The sequence below is a fragment of the Ailuropoda melanoleuca genome, chromosome 10 (assembly GCF_002007445.2).
Source record: "Ailuropoda melanoleuca isolate Jingjing chromosome 10, ASM200744v2, whole genome shotgun sequence".
Lineage (NCBI taxonomy): Eukaryota > Metazoa > Chordata > Mammalia > Carnivora > Ursidae > Ailuropoda > Ailuropoda melanoleuca.
In genome coordinates, this window is record NC_048227.1 from 24,349,923 (window position 1) to 24,364,493 (window position 14,571).

The 14,571-nt window shown below is 46.1% G+C and overlaps 1 protein-coding gene across 2 annotated transcripts in view; it reads left to right on the top strand.

Moving 5' to 3' along the window:
- Positions 1–14,571, top strand: part of SYT17 (synaptotagmin 17) — a 75,576-nt gene that overhangs the window by 58,790 nt on the left and 2,215 nt on the right. The gene's annotated exons all lie outside the window — the stretch shown is intronic.

A 14,571-nucleotide genomic window follows, 5' to 3' on the forward strand; every position in this document is an offset into this window, starting at 1 on the left:
ACTAAATGAGGGAGGTATCAGTGTTACGCCCATTTTACAGTGGAGGAAACCGAAGCTCAGAGAGCTCAGGTGACTTGCTAAAAGTTCCTGATTCAGCTAAGGTTAGGGAAGGCTGCTGTAGGAGATCAGCCATGCTGGTTTGTGGTTTACCGCAGTGGAAGCTGACCTCTTGCTTGCATGCTGGCGTTTGTGGGGTCTTTCACGAGTGGCCTTCCACGCAAGGATTCAGCCACCCAGGCCCCTTCCGTTTTGTGGCTCTGCCATCTTCTGGGGCCTTGGAGGGTTTCACCTCCAGCTGGTAGTTAGAGGAGAGAGACAGAGACAGAGACAGAGACAGAGAGAAGGACTGCATGGGAAGCTTTATCAGGCCGGGTCTCGAGGTTATGAATATCACTTCCACTCCCGCTCCAACCCTCTCGGCTACACCTACCTGCAGGGGAGGCTGGGACTGTAGTCCCACTGCTTGTCCAGGAAGAAGAGGCTTTGGTGACCTCACAGCCATTTCTGCCATAGGAGCCAAGGGGGCAAATAAAAGCCGGTCTGGGCCCTGAATGAGCTTGCTCCCCCAACTGCCTCCCCAAGCACCTGCTGGCTCTGAGTTTGCCGTGAGCGTTAGTCTGGGGGCATCCCACCTCACTGAATCCCAGGCTTGGGGACTTCCAGCTAACAAGAGTGGTCCTCGTAGTGAATTCACCGCATCACTGTTTGGCTGCCAAGCGCTGGGCACCTGCTGACGTAAAAGTAGTTAGACCCGTGGTTCTCAGAGGGGCTGAGTTGTCTCCCCTGGGACCTTGGGCGGTGTCCAGAAGCGTTTTTTGGCTGTCCAACTCCAGGGATGCTATTGGTACCTAGTGAGTAGAGGTCGGGGATGCTGCTCGCACCCCGCAGTGCATGGACCAGCACCCCGTGATGATGACAGTCTGAGATAGTGCAGTGGGCTCTGCTGGTCTCGGGGTTCGCAGGGCGGGGTGGGACCTCCATGAAGGGCAGGTTGGCGCTGGCTCAGAGCCAGTCTGCTCCAGCCATGGGCCTGCTGGAGGCATGTTTATTCTCCCCAAGGCATTTTAACCTCTCTGCATTTCTAGCGGTTTTTTGTTGGCTGCCTGAGTGTGAAGAATTCAGGGGCAGGAACCAGAGTGAACCTGTGCTCATCCTTGCAGATTTTTCAAATGGCTTCCTTGCCTGCATAAAAATTTGGGCAGACAGAAGCATCCTACTCGGCACACAAGCCCCTTTCCCAGGTGGTGTGACCTGGACAGATGGACAGCAGCCTGGCTCCGCAGGAGAGGGGGTGGGGAGCCCTCTCAGGAAGAGAAGCAGGGTATTTTTAAATCTGGTCTCTGCTCCTCCCCACTTTGAGGCTTATGGGTTCCTGTCACCTGCGTGGGGTGACGCAAAGGGTTTACAAGGGAAAAGGGGTCCTGGTGGCTTTTCAGTGTTGTTATGATAAGGAATGTATATTTATACACATATTATATACATACATGTGTATATACACATACGTATATATAGTGCAACCGTATAGGAGAGAGTAGAACAAAAAGTAAAAATCCCTAATTCTCCCTACTTAAAGGTAATTATTCTTCACAGGCCTTCTTTCTAGGAATATATACACTTCTTTGTATGTGAGTGTGTGCATGTATGTACACGTATGTGGGGCAGGGGGACACAACTGTGTGTGTATCTCCATCTGCTACTCTTAGCATCCAGAATAGATCTACTTTCCTGCAACTTGCTCTTTTCACATAATAGATCTTGGACATTTTTCCATACTAGCATGTTTATATTTATATATATATGCAGGCCAGGCACTGTGGATACAATAGTGAACAAATTAGACAAACATCCTGGTTTCATCAGATGCCTGCTTGAATGTGGGAAGGCAGGTAGTAAACAAAGCAAGTAACTGGTTGATACCATGTAGAGATGAAGTTCGATGCTAAAGAGGAAACAGAAGGAAGGAAAGAGAATAGTGAGGGATGGGGGGAGGATTGCAGTTTTTTCCAAGGTGGCCAGGGAAGGCCTCATGGAGAAGGTGACTTTTGAGCCAAGACAGGAAGGAGGTCGGAGATGAGCCACGTGGATGTGGATGTGGGAAGAGCCTCGCAGCCAAAAAGAATACCAAGTCCAAAAGCCCTTACGTGGGAGGGAGAGAGAGCAGGGAGATCAGTGTGGCTGACATGAATGCAGATTCCCCCTAATTATTTTTAATGACCGCATGATATTTCATTAAGTCCAGGAGTTGAGGAATTTATTTAATTAGTCCCCTGTTGGTAACATTGGGATTCATTCCAGGGGTTTTTTTGCAGTTAGAAGCATTACTGGGTGGGCACCCTCAACGTCTCCGCAGATGTGTACAAATGTACCATGAGCTAAAAACCCAGCAGTGGGCTTGCTCGGCCGAAGCGTATATGTTTGTCTGTTTGGATCAATGTTGTCAAAATTTGCAGTCTAGGGATTCCTGGGTAGCTCAGTTGGTTAAGCATCTGACTCTTGATTTCGGCTCAGGTCATGATCTCAAGGTCCTGGGATCGAGCCCCACATCAGGTTTCCCACTCAGCAGGGAGTCTGCTTGTCTCCCTCTCCATCTGCCCCTCCCCCCACTCTCTCTAAAATAAATAAATAAATCTTTTTTTTAAAAAATCTGCAATCCCCCCCCCCAAAAAGTGGCACAATTTTTACTCTTTTGTGTCTTCTTACAGTATGCAATTGAAACAGATGACTTTGGCAAATGTTTTTATGCCTCTGTGGCCCAGGGAGGCCCCAACTCCTGCCCTCCCCCAAAAAAAGGATTCTTGTAAGGCTGAAGTAAGCAAGCTTTGAAAATTATGAAGTGCTGAACAACTTCGAGGTGATATTTTTTTACCTTTAAAAAGCATTTTGATTTTTAATTCTGTATTATATAATACTTCAACTATATGGGAAAACATCACAGGCAGGCATGGACCCCCCACCCCAGATCTGTCTCAGATTAGTTTTTCATCTCTCAGTTGGCATAAGCAAAGCAGTTCCGCATTGGTCGCTGGCTTCAGAAACTCAAGGTGTGCAATTATTTTATTTTGAAAGGAAATGAGTGAAAACGTGATAAATGAACTTGATCAAGATTTAAAACTTTTGCTTTTTGAAAGACATCATTAAGAAAATATAAGAGCAGGGCACAGCCCGAGAGGAATTTTTTGCAAAACCTCTCCAACAAAGAGCCTGTATCCAGAAAATACAAAGAACTCGAGAAACTCAGTAACAAGAGAAACAGTCCACGATCCAGTAAAAAGTGGGCCAAGAGTTGAACAGACGCACCTTCACAAGAAGACATAGCAGTGCCAAGATGCACCTGAAAAGATGCTGTATTTCCTTAGTCAACAGAAATGCAAAGTAAAGGGGCACCTGGGTGGCTCAGTCGGTTAAGTGTCTGCCTTCGGCCCAGGTCATGAACCCAGGGTCCTGGGATCGAGGCCTGCTTCAGGCTCCCTGTTGAGCAGGGAGCCTGCTTCTCCCTTTCTGTGTGCCCCTCCCCCCTATAAATAAAATCTTAAAAAAAAATAAAAAGAAATGCAAAGTAAAACCACAGTAAGATCCGCTGCACATCCACTAGTACAGCTCAGTTTGAAGACAGAATTCCAAGTGTTGGTGAGGATGTGGGGCAGCCAGAGCCACTGTGTTTCAGGTGAGAACGCAAGATGCTGTGAGCATGTTGGAAACCAGGATGGCATGACCTTGTAAAGTTAAATACACATTTACCATACAAACCAGCAATGCCACTAAGAGGAGAGGGGATTTACCCAAGAGACATGAAAACAGGGGTCCGCACAAAGTCACATACACCCATGTGTGTAACAGCATTATTTGTAATAGCCAAAAAAACTGGAGACAACCCAAATGTGCATTAACTCATGGCTGGATAAACCAGCTGTGATACATCATACGTTAGAGTGCTACCCAACAATACAAAAGAACAAAGTACGAATACACATACGCATGGCGGAATCTCAGAAACAGTATGCTAAATGAATGCAAATGAGTCTATACTCTCTGATTGCGTTTTTATGAAATTCTAGTGTGAAAGCAAAACTTGGCCCACTGGGGTCAGGGAAGAGGGTGGAGGGGGAGGGAGAAGAGGGACCTTTTTTTAAATTTTTTTAAGAGGGACCTTTTTTAGGGAGAGAGCTATAACTTGATTGTAGTGGTAGTTACATGTTTGTGTACAATAATAAAAATTCGTCCAATTGTATGCTTAAGATGGGTGAATTTTACTCTAGGCAAAAAATACTTTAGTAAACAAAACAAAAAATTTTTTTTAATAAAACACGTGGATGTGATTTTTATTTTGCATTTCTTGGATGACTCATGGTGTGGGACATCTTTCATGTGCTTTACCTATGGAAGGAGGGAGGCGTAGAAGGGAGGGGCGTGCCCTGAGCAGGATCCAGTGTGCTCATTGGTCCAAAGTAGACTTGAATCTTTTGTTTGCTGTTGTGGTCAGACAGAACATCAGGGTGCTGGCCCCTTCCATTCAGGCCCAAGACAGTGTTTGTGGCCTTGTGTGGTCTGGTTATTGTGGTCATTGGGATAACCTGGCAGGACCCACCAGGAACCCCTCTGCATCTCTCCAGGTAGGGCAGCCTTGTTCACTCCTGTGTCCCCCATGGCTCACCAGGTTCCCTTCTGGTCTAAGATCCAACAACCCCGTGACCAGCGTGTGAACAGGGTACCCACACAGCCCTGGAAACTGATATTTCTGTGGCATAAAGAAGCAGGTTAATGGGGGCGCCTGGTTGGCTCAGTCAGTAGAGCGTGCGACTCTTATTCTCAGGGTCATGAGTTCAAGCCCCACGCTGGGCATGGAGCCTACTTAAAAAAAAAAAAAAAAGGCAGGTTAACAGCTATGAAAGTAAAACAATTGAGTTTGTTTGTTTTTTATGATCTCAACATTTTATGGAGAACCTTGAAAAAATACTGAAAGAATTATTCAGTCAATACCCATATTCCCACCACCTAGATTTTGCAATGAATATTTTGCTCTTTGCTTTACCACACTTCTATCCGTCCCTCTCTTTATCTCTCAGTTCATATTTTTTTCATGCATTTCAAGATCAGTTGTAAACATTAGTTCTGTTCGTTTGTTTTTTAAAGTTGACTTTTTGTTAAAGTTTAGCATACAGAAAATCATTACATAGGCATGATTGACGAAACCATTGGCCGTTGGTGATTAAGTCGGTCTCCTGCCCCTCTCCTCTCTCTGGAGGCTGGGGTGTTGAGATGGGCTGAAAGGTCTGACCCTCTAATCATGCCTTGGTCTTTCAGCAGCCAGCCCCCATCCTGAAACTGTCTGGAGACCTCCGCCACTGGCCATCTCATTAATATACAAGAAAACACTTGTCACTTGAAGATTCCATGGGTCTTAGAAGCTCTTGGGTCATGAACCCGGGACTAAAACCAAATATTATAACAAAAGATGCTCTTATCAACCCTATTACTAAGGAAATTACAAGGGTTTTAGGAACTCTGTGTCAGGAAGTGCGGCAGAGACCAAATATATATTTTTTATTATGTCACGTCCTTGGCTCTTCAATTGCATATAGTCTGTGGCTGCTTTCTGCTACAATGGCAGAGGACTTGGGACAGAGACTATAGGTGGCCCTTGAAGCCTAAAATCTTTACTGTCGGGCTGTTTATGGTAAAATTCTGCCTACACTTGCACTAAAATAACACCTCTGGGCTCTCCTTATTCATTTTTTAAAAAAGATTTTATTTATTAATTAGCACAAGCAGGGAGAAGGGGCAGAGGGAGAGGGAGAAGCAGACTCCCCACTCAGCGGGGAGCCTCATGCAGGACTAGATCCCAGAACCCTGGGATCATGACCTGAGCTGAAGGCAGACGCTTAATAGACTGAGCCACCCAGACGCCCCTGTTCATTTTATTATTTGCTTTATTCTCTGTTATCTTGTATTTACTTGCCCAGAGAAGAACGGACTTACCTGACTGGGAACCTGGTGAGTTTTCATCTGCAGTTCCCCGGTTTGCTGCTGGACGGGATTAAGGTATTAAAGATCTCCCAGCCCTCCTCTTCTCGCTGGAACCTACCTGCCCACAACAGGGAGCATTCTCTGTTGCTCCTTCAGTGAGCCTGCTGGTCAGGCTTGACCCTGCCAAGACTAGGCCTGCACTGTGTTTGATCAGAGAAGTTTAATTCCAGGAGAACAAATAGTAGGGTCAGGCCCCTTTCTACAGTCCAGCTAAGCTACCAATCCAGCTGATACTGTGTTCTGCATCCAGCACAGTGTACCTAACCTGACCCCGTGAGCATCTCCTGGAGAGCATTTGAAAAACACTGGCATCCAGTCCCCCACCCCCCAAACCCATCTGTAGCATCTCTTGGGCTGAGGTCTGGGCACTGGTATTTTTTAAAAGCCTTCCGAGGGATTCACATGTTTGTGATGTTTCTCCTTTGTTTCCTTAATTGTTTTAGAAGACAGAGAGGGGGAAGATTTGGTTAATTATCCCCCTGAAGCTTCAACAGGTATCTTGCAGCTAGCTCTGGAGCCGGTTTGTAGTGAACATTTCCCCCAGAGCAATGCCCTCGAGCGTCTCCGAGACAAGTGTACAAGGGTGATCCTCTTTCAGATGTATAAATTTTGGTTGTTCATGTAAAAACAAGCACATTACGTGATCGTCACACTTTTAAATGCTTTCTCCTAGACGGTGTGATTCAGATCTGAAAGTGATGCTCCAACCCATATGTCATCTTTATAAACGCAGGCTCCACATGGCTCAGTTTCCACACAGAGGAGTAAAGAAATGATGCAGCAGTGGTCCAAAGGAATGTCAAAAGGAATTTGAATCCTTTTTTTTTTTAATTTATTTTATTTATTTTTAGAGAGAGGTGGGGGTAGGAGGGGCAGAGGGAGAAAGAGTCTCAAGCAGGCTCCGCACTGAATTTGGAGCCCAATTCAGGGCCTGATCTCATGACCCTGAAATCATGACCCGAGCCAGAACCAAGACGCCTCATCAACTGTGCCACCCAGGTGCCCCAAAAGGAATTTCAGTCTTGACTCCTGTGTCTTAAGGAAGGAGGAAGAGACCGAATCCATAAGCCATGGTATAGTCCTCAGAAGTCTCTTCCTCCACTCCCCAACTTGTGGTGGTGGATTATTGAAGGGAAACCCCAGGTCACATGCTTTTCCCTTAAAGAAGCGTTTCTCAGCCTCAGTGCTTGTGGACATTTTGGGCTGGTAGATTCTTTATCGTGAGGCTGCCCTGAGTATGGTAAGATGTTTAGCAACATCCCCTCTCCAGTGGTGACAATCCGAATGTCTCCTAACAGAGGCAGATTTAGGAAGCAAAATGGGTCCAGCTGAGAACCACTGCATTAAAGGAACTGAACAACTCATTTTAAGCCAGTATTTCCTATGGATCTGGTCAAAGGGGGCCTGTACCCTGGGCCTTGTGCTTTCAGTGGGGTGAGAGGTCTGAAGGCAAGCCCAGGGAGTCAAGGTAACGTTCCCAGGCCATGATGGTGCCGTGTGACCTCTAGACCTAAGAGATGATAGACTTCCCTTGTAAACAGACTTGTGGATTGATGTTAATCAGTTAGTGTAACAAGAATCCATAGAATGGGGGCTGACGTGATAAATACTATGTAAGTGTTAGGCCCTAGTATTATATTTTTCATATCGATAGTCTGGAGACATAAGACAGCTTCCATGGCTGCTGCCCACCTGAAGCAGTGGCCTTTCAGGTGTTGGAGGCAAACCTGACCCTGCTGGGCCCTACAGAGATGATGGGACGGTCTCTAACATGGCACCTTCATGAGCAGTTTCTGAGGCCCAATCTGACTCTTGGTGCCTCTTGTCCCACAGGCCAGCTTGAGGGCCTCCCTCCCCTTCAGACACACACGTGTGTGGTGTATTTCTGCTCCGAATCTTGTTTTCGTCGCATAGCAGGGTCAGTGGAAAGGGGAATGGGTGAGACTTTTCTGAGACAAGAGAAGGGAAAGTGTTACTGGGCTGTGTCCATCCCTACTATGGAGTATGCTGGCTCTGTGACCTTGGGCGCTCAACCTCCGAACCCCTGCGAGCCTCTCATTCTCTGTCTGCAAAAGGATATGAGTAGTACCTTCCCTAATAGGACTGTGGTGTGGATTGAGTCAAAAAATGTATGTAAACTGCTTTTCTCGGTGCCTAGCATACAGGACTCGGGATTTGGTATCGCTGGTTTTTTTTCATTTTTACAGAGTGGGAGTGTGCGCGTGAGCAAGGGGGGGCAGTGGGGGAAGGGCAGAGGGAGAGGGAAAGAGAGAATCTTTTTTTGGTGGGGGGAGAGAATCTCAAGCAGACTCCACACCCAGCACGGAGCCCGATCTCATGACCCTGAGATCATGACCTGCGCCAAAATCAAGAGTCGGACGCTTAACCCACTGAGCCACCCAGGTGCCCTGGTATTTAATTATAATAATACCATTATCTAAACTGTCATTTTGACCGTGAGAAGGAAAAACATGGAGAAAAACGTTCTGTCCTAGCAGCTGCAATGAATCATGAAATGAAACCTCACTCCTAAGTCATGGATGAAACTTCTTAGCACCAAAGTAATGTTAGAGTGGAAGAGGGCCTTAAAACCTACATAAACCCACCCATTGTATAAAAGGGAAAACTGAGGCCCAGGCAAAGGATATGATTTACCTTGTTTTGAAGAAACACCTGAAACAGCCTCTAGCTTTCAGAGAGAAGAAAAAAGAGGGGATGTTATAGGTTGAGGAAGTTTTGCGAAAGTTGACGAGAGAATGGGTACCACCTTCGTTGGGGTGTGTCAGAGCTGGCCTCCGGAGAGGAGGGATGGGAGGAAAAGGGACAAGGAGATTGCTTTGGGGCTTCTCTGAGGGTGGAGATAACTCCTGAACATCCGGGCACAGTGTGGGGATCCCTCTGCGCTGAGGAATTAGGGAGGAATGAGAAACAGCACATGATGGGTTTTGCTGGCTTCGTGCATTTTTTTTTTTCCAGAAATGGGGGAACAGCTTAAGTCAGTACCCAAGAGGTAGACCAGGGGTGGGGCCTGTGATGAGGTGAGGTTCTGCCCATGACCTGGGACACCCCTGTACTGTGCTGTCAGCCTTGAAGCTTCATGGGGGGGTATCACCTTGGAACCAAACATGCAAAATGGGGCGCTGTCGAGATTTTTTTTTTCCTTTTAATTTGCAGTGTTTATGACACCCACATGCTAAGTCATCCAGCTTCCCTTCCAGACCGGCTGCCTTGGCAAACTAAATTAGCAACCAAAAGAGTTTAGCTCTTTGGGGGGAAGAACTAAGAACATTTTCACAGCAAATAACAACATGTGAAAGCCTCAGCTTGCCCCTGACTCACTCAGGGCACCTAGGTTTTGACTGGAGCAATGGGCGATCTCGCTGCACCTCCCTGGGCCTCTGTCCCCCCAGCTGTAAAATGGGCTGGTAATAGTGCCTTAGAGCAGTGGTTCTCCATGGAGAAGGCTTCGATGATGCTCCTAGGGGATGTACGGCCATGTCTGGAGATAATTCGGGTTGTCACAACTGGGGGGACAGCTAGTGGCATCTTCCAGAGATGCCCCTAAACATCCCAGAATGCTCAGAACAGCCCCCAACCCACAGAATGATCTGGCCCTAAATGTTGGTAGTGCTCAAGGTGAGAAACCTGACTCTAGGGTGACTCTAGGGTGTTGATACGGAGATGTAGCAAATTCACCCACATGACGTTCTTTGCCCTGGGCCATACGAGTGGTAGGTGCTTAATAAAGCAGTGGTAACTCTCCACGCTCCCTCACAGCCTGGTCCCTAAGCCCAGTAGGTGCCTCTCCTCGTGCTTTGGTTTTGCCAAAGGGGTTTCCTTCACCGAAATTGCCATGATGGTGCCACAGAAGCAGACAGATGTGTCACTAAGTCTTTAGAGATACGTTGAGCCTAAAATTCCAGGAAGTGGGATACCCATGCCCTGTCTGAGAGTGGAACTGGACTTGGGTGGCTTGCCTGTCTGCACAGAGGGCCATCCTCTGAGACTGTCACATCGGGGTGCTGGAGATGTGTTGAGGCTAGGGAGAGAACACAGTGTGACCAGTAACAGAGTGCTTTGCTGGGCAAGGTGGTTGCTCTGCCCTCTGACCATGGAGGGAGGGGCACTAACGGGGTTTTGTGTGAGTAAATCTTCCACTGACTGAATCCCCTCCCCTTTGAGGTTAAAAACGGCTTTAAATGTTTATCTGAGTTTGATAGGGAACTTTTCACACTTCCATTGACCCATTAACCAGAACCCTGAGTTTTCTGACTGATTCAGTCATGACTATAAAAATAAATGATCACATAGTTGCGTATAGCTTGGCTCTGTGAAGGAGAACAGGGTTGTTTTGTCCCTTCACCAAATGACCCCTTTCTACTGTACTTCTTAAAGTTCTTGGGGCACCTGGGTGGCTCAGTCCGCTAAGCATCTGACTCTTGATTTCGGCTCAGGTCGTGATCTCAGGGTCGTGAGATCGAGCCCCATCTCGGGCTCCACACTCAGCACAGAGTCAGCTTGTGTGACTCTCTCTCCCTTTTCCTCTCCCCCTCCCCCTGCTCTCTCTAAATAAATAAATAAAATCTTTTAAAAAAATAATAAAGTTCTTATATCTGCTGGTAGGTACACTAGATTAAATTACTGCAGATGGGGGTGCCTGGATGGCTCAGTCGGTTAAGCGTCTGACTTCAGCTCAGGTCATGAACCCAGGGTCCTGGGATCGAGCCCTGCATTGGGCTCCCCATCTTGGGCTCCCCACTCAGCAGGGAGTCTGCTTGTCCCTCTCCCTCTGCCCCCCCCAACTTGTGCGCTGTCTCTCGTTCTCTCAAATAAATAAAATCTTGACAAAAAAATTTAAAAATTACTGCAGATGGGGAAATCAGATGACCAGATTTATTCAGAGTATGTCTAAATCCATGAAGAGTAAATAGGTTCTTAGAGAAAATGTGAGGAGCCCTCTCCATGGCTTTTGTGCACAAATTCTGAATCTCTTCTGACTGTCGAGATACCGTTGAGCTACTCTCTGGATTGTACAGGTGGTTGGGAAGCTGCTTCCAGACGACTAGGGTACATTGTCCAGTAATACACTAGCGACTGCAGTAGAATGAGTCCCCCGTAACAACCAGTGGGGATATTTGGGGATGCCTTACGACAAAATTTCTAATTGTGATTGTTTCTAAGGAGGAGGAAAGTAGGGATCTAGTTACAAAGAATTGGCTTCCTTCCCAGGGTATTTGCTGCAAATACTTCAAGTTGTATCAACAACCACCTCAGTGACTTGGTTTCCTTATCTGTAAAATGGAGGGCTGGGGGTATCTGGCCCACTGTCTCTGAGCCCCTTTCTGGATTCTGTAGATAATCCAGTCTTAATTCCCCGTTTCTCCAACAACATGCTCCCTGGAATTTACAGTGATGGCAAATCTTGATATTCTCCCAGGCAACTTTTATCATAGAGGTCATTAGTTTTATTCAGCTTTGGTTTTATTATAACTTGCATTTTAAATGTTCGATTTTGAAAGACTGTTAAGATTGCCATAACTTTACCAAGTGATTTGCAAGTGCCGAAGCCTGCCAATTAACTCAGATGGTCACAGCAGCAACGGCTTCCCATCAGAAAGCCTGAATCACTTAGGAGCGCCTACCTTTCAAGGGCCAAGTGATTCAGCACACCGAAGAACTTTGCAAATTGGGATAAGGAGCGTAGGATATTAGACTTCCTTTTAGTTTTTTTTCCCTTCTGGTGATTTAGATGTGGATTCTCTGATGGCAACTTTGTTTTTTTCTTTTTCTTTTGTTTTCTTTCCAAAACAATATGTACTCGTAAGAAGTGCAAACCATACTTACATAATACAGACCGCAGAAAGTTCCTTGTTTCCCCTCCCTAGAGAGAGCCGCTCTTAACAGTTTGGTGAAATTCCTCCAGATTGTTTTCTATTCTATATATTAACTTTTTTTTTTTTAACAAAAAAGAGGTTGTGTTTACATATACTATTTTGCAACTTGCTTTTGTCTCCTAGCAATATGTCTTGGAGATGTTTCTATTTCATATATATAGGTCTATCTCATTTTACAGCAACATTGGTTTCCATGGCATTATTACATCAGAAATGATTTAATTAGTCTCCGCCAGTCTTTGTCTGGATGCTTCCCAAAGCTGATCCTAAGATAATGACTTGGGTTCAGGTAGGCTACTAAGGAGGTGACCCCAGGAAGTACTGATTAGAGAGTGGAAAAGGGAGGCAAGCCAGTCGGGGATATTTGATGAGTGGGTAACTGCAGCTTGGAAGATCCCCAAGACCGTCAAGTTCAGTGATTCGCTGGAAGGACTCACAGACTTAGCAGAGCTATTATACTCATGGTTACAGTTTATTACAGAAAAAGGAAACAGAGCAAAATCAGCAAAGGAAAGAGGCACACAGGGCAGAGTCCAGGAGAGAACAGATTTGAGTTTCCAGTTGCCTTCTCCCAGTGGAGTTGTAAGGACAGCACTTCACTGTCCCAGGAATGACGTGGGGAAACACACTTGAAGGGTTGCCAACCAGGGAAATTCACGCAAGCCTTTGTGTCTGGGATATTGATCTGGCGATTGGTCCTGTAGGCATCCAAGTGGCTGACCCTAGTCTCCAGCCCCCTCAGAGGGCAAACTGCTATTGAGTGGCCCAACGACTCCACCATAAGTCATAATTAGCATAGACTGGCGTGGCCCCGGCAGAGGGCTTGAGAGCTGAGGGTAGCCTCTTCGGTGGGCTGAGGAGGTAGACAGGGCCTCACGTACCACAGCCTTGGGCACACTTCTTCATGGATAGTTTTGTTATTTACATTTTTCATTCTCACGATGTTCTAGAGCAGGAGTTGGCAAGCTTTTCCGTAAAGGGCCAGATAGGAAATAGTTTCAGCTTTGTGGGCCACACAATCTCTTTTGCAGCTATTCCGCTCTGCCTCTGTAGTGTAATAGCAGCCATAGACATTGTGTAAACAAATGGGTTTGACCGGGTTCCAATAGAACTATTTATAAAATATAGGTGGCGGGCCAGATTTGGCTTAGAGGCTCTGATACCCAGGTACTATCCAATATCTAATATCTAGAGAATATCCTCGTATGTATATCTTTTGTCCATTTGTACAGATAATTCTATGGGATCAATTCCTAGAAATAGAATTGCTGAATCCCAAGTTACAACATTTTTATTTCGAGTGGATACTGTGAACATCCCCCAAAAGTTGAACCAGCTTTCTCTTTCACCAACAATACATGAGAGTGTTTGAGATGTCCTTTCTTAAAACCCTTCTCCCAAAGGAAACCTATACTCACCTACTAGGATGTTTCTGCGTTTTCATTCTTGAGCTTTGGAAGGCATAGGAAGATAGAACATTTTGCCCCCAAGGAAGAAAACCAAATAGGGCCTGAAATGGCCTCCTGCTTTATCTTGCTTTACCAAGGCCCACAGAGAAGCAGACTGTAGTAACTTGTTTTCCTTTGGTGAGATCAAACCTTATCCTGCCCACTAGATGTGGTTCAAAACAATCCTGAGTGTTACCTTTTCAAAAAAAACAAAAACAAAAAAACAACTTCGAGGGATGCCTGGGTGGCTCAGTCGATTGAGTGTCTGCCTTCGGCCCAGGTCGTGAACCCAGGGTCCCGGGATTGAGTCCCGCATCGGGCTCCCTGCTCAGCGGGGAGCCTGCTTCTCCCTCTGCCTGCCGTTCTCCCTGTGTGTGCTCTCTCTCTCCCTTTCTCTCTGACAAATAAATAAAATCTTTTAAAAAAAGAACAAAACTTCAAATGCCTCAGAGACCTCCTTAGTAATGTCCTTTATTAAGTAAAGATTCCTGTCCTAATTTTTCCCTTCTATAAGGGATCTTCACGTAAACGAGGTCCCCCTGTGCTTACTGAACACTTTACCAAGTTACAAAAAATGTACGTGGTCCAATTTTTGTCCACATTGCTGACAGGTACTGGACACCGGAGCGGTATTGGACTTGATTGGTACAGGCTAGCCTTGTTCACCCTGGGTCTTTTTAGTATTTAGACAATGGATGGAGTTTTGTTTCTGTTATTCCACTTTTCTTTTTTTCTTCCCGTTCCCACCCCCACCCCAATTTTTATCATTTAGAATTCTTGATGTGAACCCCACAGGGGAGAACAGAGGCTCATTAGCATTCAAGCTCTGTTTTTGGCTGCATATTTTAGCTGGTTTATTTGATAATCGGCATCCCTCCTGGGATCCAGCCCGCTTTTGCTCGGCTCATGCTGGGTGAATCTGTGATATTTCCCATTCTGCAGTCCTTCATTTATAACACAGACACAGCCTGCTTTCCCGTTAGCGAGATGGCATGCCCGGACAACCCACACGCAGATAAAGAATTAGGCAGAACTTGGCTGGGAAGATAAATCAAGCTAACCATCTCATTAGGCTTGAAAGACACAAATTAAGCTTGCATTGGAATTAACAGAGAAGCTTTCCAAAGAGACACGCAGTACAACAAGGGGTAGAAGAAATTGCCATGGCCCTTTCTCTCAGGAAGCTTGCCTCCATTGCCTGGAAC